The sequence below is a fragment of the Gallus gallus genome, chromosome W (assembly GCF_016699485.2).
Source record: "Gallus gallus isolate bGalGal1 chromosome W, bGalGal1.mat.broiler.GRCg7b, whole genome shotgun sequence".
Classification (NCBI taxonomy): domain Eukaryota; kingdom Metazoa; phylum Chordata; class Aves; order Galliformes; family Phasianidae; genus Gallus; species Gallus gallus.
The window spans coordinates 9,051,190-9,057,050 of NC_052571.1; positions in this window are offsets into that span (position 1 = coordinate 9,051,190).

Genomic DNA, 5,861 nt, shown 5'->3' on the forward strand with positions numbered 1-5,861 from the left:
AGAGCATCACTAGTGGCATTGCTTTCCTTAGTCAGCTAACATCCTAACTTGGTGAGTGTGGCTAAAGCTTGAGCAGTGCTGTTTCAGGGCACATTTAGATTTGAGAGACAAGATGTCTCTGGAGCAAAGGCAAGCAAACTATGCACTCAAAGCAGCACAGAGGGTTATGAGTTTTATTCAACATACGCATGCACACACACGCAGGCATCCATTTTTAGCGGGAAGCAGAAACTCCCTAAGCTAGTGCATTATTACTTACTAACACCTGAGAGATGGTGAACCGCAGGAAAGGAGAGAGAAGGAACATGCTGGCAGTGGATTCAATAGGTACTGCAAGCAGGGTGTCCCCTGCTTCAAGGTGCACTTTTCCTCTCTCACTCACCACAGATTCTCTCCTGATTCTATTCTTCTCAGGGTCTGCAGGGTTTTTTCTATTTTCATGTCGCATCAGTGCAGACAGTGCGTGATACAGAGCCCAAGAGGAACTGCTTGCAAAACAAAATAAAATACCGTGGTTAGTTCTCTCTACGAAATGACGTATTTGCAGCTATAGACACAAATATCAGTTCTCTTAAAACTGTTGGAATACTTTGATCTATCCCAAGATCATTCTTCAGTGAGGGGCCTTTAGGTCCCAGATATAGGTGTCGTTTGAAGGTACCAGTAAACCAAAAAAAAAGTTGGTTAGTATTCCAGAATTCTATATTAGAATTATATGTTGAATCAAAGTAAGATAGTATGCATCTTTGTCTTGAGTGATGCATAGTCATATTTTTAAAGTCCTGATTAGTGGGATGAAAGAGAGTTAATCATTCTGAAGTACAGGGTCATCCCTTTGCCTGGGATTCCTTTCCAGGTTTTGTCTCTGCAATTTAAGAAAAGGCTAATTGAAAAAGGACGTGTTACTGATAATGGGGTGGTGAAATTACACTAAAGGAGTTATTTCCATAGATTCCAGCACCGGTAACAACAAATCCTGTTCAATTCATATTTGACCCACTACTAAAATAGAGGAAGAAGCACACAGAAGCCTAGACAATGCCTAATAATTATAATTCTTCTGGCTACATTGATAACACAGGAAAATCATCCACATTTGTCATACCATTACCAGTGGTGTTACTGTGATACCATCCAGTGGGTAATCCAGTCATTTTTCATCATTCACTATGGCACCCATAAGTTATGTACAATACAACCAATAACCAATGTTTATGGGCGTCGCGGCTGCATTTGCCTGTATGTGCTGTGGCAAACATGTATGAATAATAAGTATCTATTGTTGCATGCACATATTTTAGATGGCTAAATTCATCAACATGAGTGACATCTGCCAGAGATGAAGAGGTGCTGTGCCATGGGGATTTGTCCCAATTTGAGGCAAAGGGGCAATTGCTGGGCAGTCTGGGCATGTTAGAATAAGGTTACAGGTTGATCCACTGTCAGTTGGAATTGTTTTTGTAAGGCTCTCCTATTCTGATGGAAAAATTGATGGGAGAGTCGAGTTTGTTGAAATAATTGAGGGCTAGCAAAGGCAACTGTGGCTTGATCAGCCTTACGATTGCTCTCAGTTAAAGGACCAGGCAACATAGTGTGTGATCAAATATGCATAATAAAATAAGGAAGAGTACAGTGAGAGACATAATGCAAAACTCACTTGAGCTGTGCAAAAAAGGCAGAGCTGTTAACTTCCTTAAGATCCAGTAATCCGCTGAATGATACCTGTAACATACAAAGTGTCAGTTATTACATTAAGTTTTTGTTCTGAAAAATTTGAAAAGCTCGAGCCACCGCAGCAAGTTCTTCAACTTGAGTCGACCCATCAACAATATGCATGTCTGATCACCACTGTAAAGCAGCCGTATACCAGATAACCACTGCTCAGTGTGTCTTGCCAGAGTCATCTGTAAATACAGTAACAACATTAGGTATTGGAACATGTGAAAGCAAAACATTCGTTGCAAGGGACAGATCACTCAAAGTATGCAGTAACTGATGTTTGGAGGGTATATATGGAGATTTGTCCAGTATAGTCATCCATAGTAATTTGTAAAGTGTGCGAATGTGCAAGCATCCAATCTAAATCTTTTTTAGTGTAGGGTATGTAGATGCAATCAGGGTCAAAAGCTCATAAAATTTGTAGACGATGTTGACCTTGCTGTATTAGCATGGCAAACACCTCTACTTGTGATGTAATGGTATTTGAAAATGTATGTGTGTCAGTGGTTTACGGGCCAGTTTGGCCCAGTTCCGTGACTAATGGGGCGGGGGGACCCATGGACCCATGCACCAGAAAAGGGAAAATGGGAAAAGGGGAAAAGGGGGAAAGGGTAGGGAGATGGGCCTAAAAACAAAACAGCCGCAACGATATGAGGAGGAAAGCTAATTTACTGAAAAAGATATCAGAATGCAGGATAACGCAATATAATAAAACATAATACAAGATAACTGGAATTGAAGCTAATAAATCAAATAAAATGAGAGAGAGAGTGTCCAAAAAACCTGAAGGCCTTACTCTAATGCTGAAGGCGAGACGTCTAGCTGGGATGAGTAGAAAGGGAAAAGAGAGGGAGTCTCGTGATCTGCAAACAGTTTTTATCTTTCCCTCTGAACGGAAAATGGAAACAGAGCAATGCAAAGTCCTCTGGAGTATGCAGTTCTTCTCTTCTGAGAACCAGGTACCCGGAACTATTGATGACTCACAGAACTAGAGCATTAACTCTTTAACTTCCAGTGCACTACATGATGTTATGATGTGGAATACCGATAACAAAAAATCATAAAACCACGTCAATGTGATAAGAATACCTGTTCGAGGATAATGAGATGATCTTTTCTTGAGGTATCCCATTAGCATAACAAGCTGTATGGTTGATAAGAGTTTGATATTATTATAAGATACTGGTAGTGATAAGCAAACACGATGTCTGTGTCGATGTTGCAATGATGCTATTACAGAGTCTAAGCATTGTACTGCTTTTGGTGTTAATTGTCTTTTAGAGTCAGATTTGGGTCTCCTTTCAGAAGTTGGAATAGACGGTGTAGCTCTTGAGTAGCAATATCCAGATATGGTCGCAACCAGTCGATGGTTCCTAATAATTTTTGCAGATCATTTAACATATGCACATGGGGTACTATTTTGAGGATTTGCATCTGAATGGTACGAAGTATAATTTTCCATCCTAAAATATTTCCATGGAGAGCTCAGTTGCACCTTTTCTTCAGCTATTTGTAAACCCACAGATTGTACTGTCTGCCAGGTGAGCTGTCATGGTTTTGTAATTTTGCTACTGATATTCCACATCATAATATCATGGACAAAAGAGAAGAAGAACTACATATCCCAGAGGACCTCACGGTCAGAGAAGGAAGATACATCACAGAAGGTAACGTCATCTGGTTGCGCACAGTCTTTTCACTTTCGCTTGCTGCCAGGGAGAGGAGTAGGTGTGCTTTCAAGCCGTGCGCCTTCATAAAGTAGGGCTTTCGGTTTCAGAAGCTCTCTCACTCTCTCTCTCGCTCTTTTGCTCTCTCTCTCTCTTATTTCATTTGATTTATTATCCTTACTTACAATTAGATTGTATTATATTGTGTCATCTTGCATTCCGACATCATAGTTAGTAAAATAAGTTCTCCTTCTTAGATCGTTGCCGCTGCTCCGTTTTTTTTGGGAAGTCAGAGGGCCCACGAGCCTACTGCCCCCCTGTCACGGGCACAGATCTATCTAGATAACTCCGTGACACGAGCATTATAGCATCTATAACTCTCACTAAAATAAAAAGTCCTACCCGTTTAACAGAAGAACATCCTAACAAGTAGGCACTATGCCCGTTCCCAAGGGGGTCCATTATACCTGTTGGAATTAGAGTTACAGTGGTATCAGTCACTGTCACTGATTGGGAGGTGGCCAAGTCCACTCCTGCGTTGCTGGCGATAGCTGGTGTAAGTGAGCTGTCCAGGCAGTGGCCAGCCAATTAAGGACCATATTTGTTGTCATAGGGTATGGTCTTGTGCTCTTCTTCCCGTTTCCTGGCAGATCTCGGGGTCGCTCATCGACATGGTCAAATTATTCATCATCTGGGCAGTAGCCTGATCTCGGTACTCAGTCATAAACACAGTATATTGCATGGGAGACAGAATTATTTCTAACAAAATTTTCCAATCATGAGAAGTCATAACACACCTGTCACCGATTGCAACCAAAAGATTACATGTAAAGGTGAACTGAATTCCATAATCTTTCACCAAGTTCCTTAGCTCCTTCACCGCCTCATAAGGTAGGGATTTTCACCGGGGGGGGGATGATTTGCATGATATATAACAGGAAAGGGTTGCAACGTAGTATGCTGTAGAAGCAACAACATTTTTCCTTCTCGTCTCCTTCAAATTATCGTCAGGAGGAAAAATGTCCGGTTCATCCTCCAGATCTACTGGACCAGGATCAAAATGATCCTCTGGTTCCAGTCCATCCTTGTCTTTAACCAAATTACATGGTGGGGGCAGCAAAGGGCGGCAGTGTTGCAAGCACACTCCTGAGAGGGCTGCAGCCCTGAGGCTGTGGGAGCCTCGCAGCAGCAATGGCGGCACTCTTTGAGTGCTGCTATTTTCCTTCTTTCCCACTGGTGATGGGATTCAGTCACGGATCAGGTCTGGGTGGGAGCTGCTTCCCGCACCAAGGGGCAGAGGACGATGGGGAATGGTCGGAAGAGTTTGCCCTTTCTTGTCAGATTTGTTTGAGCACTTCTGATATTTGGCGCTAAACAGATAAAAGTTTAGCAGGCATCTTATCTGCAGCAGTAGCAACATCCCAGTGTTTTGTGCCAATTTCGACCCAAACCACCTAATCAAAAGCAAACCCAGTTATTGGAAACTCAGGGACATTTTTTCTTATTCAATCAAGAAAAGTAACTAATGCTGAGGTAGATACAGGTTGATTCTGAAACTTTAAAATTCTCTGTAACAACAAAACATTCCACAAACACGTGCGTGCAGGCGCTTTATTCAATCAGAGTCATGAGTCATCCCTAGCCATGTATTCTTCCTCCAATCAGGGTTATTATCATGCAGAGATCACGCAGCTCACTTGGCTTTTGTTTTTTCTTTTCTGGAGGTGTCCTTGGTTCTCAGCCTTGCTTTCTCATGCCGTTTATCTTGCTCCACAGCTTCTGCTCTGAATAGTTTTTCTTGTATTCCCAGAGGGAAGTAACTTGCCCCTACTCATGGTAAGAAATGGGACAAATTAAATCAAGGTATGATGATAAAGCCATACCTCACCATCATTCTCTTGTTAAAACAGAATATCAATATGAAGATGGATAATCAGTGGGGATGATAACAAAAGAGACCCCATATAGTGCCACTGAGCTGGCCAAACTTAACAAAAAAATAGAGAACTTGGTAGAGAGACTGAGACCTTATATGTGAGTCTCCTTGACAGGAGAGCATCTAATTAGGCTTAATGAAGATGAGGAATAAGGATACTGGGGACCAGGAGTTTTCCTGAATATAGAAGACCAAAGGGCTCCGTGGTAATTTGAAGAAGTAATTACACAAAATATTCTGTTAATGCTTGCTTGCAATGCCACAGTAGTCTTTAAATGTGCTTGGAAAATTATGATCTGGTTGCTATCACAGAAATGTGGTGGGATGAATCCCACAATTGGAATGCTCTGATTGAAGGCTACAGGCTCTTCAGAAGGGATAGGCAGGGTAGGAAGGGAGGAGGAGTTGCCCTCTATGTTAGGAAGTAGATAGATTGTGATGAGTTGTGTCTGAGTAATAGCCATGACCAGGTTGAGAGCTTATGTGACTTGTGGAACAAACTATAACTATGCAGTAGTCGTAGAGCCGGTATGTTTTAT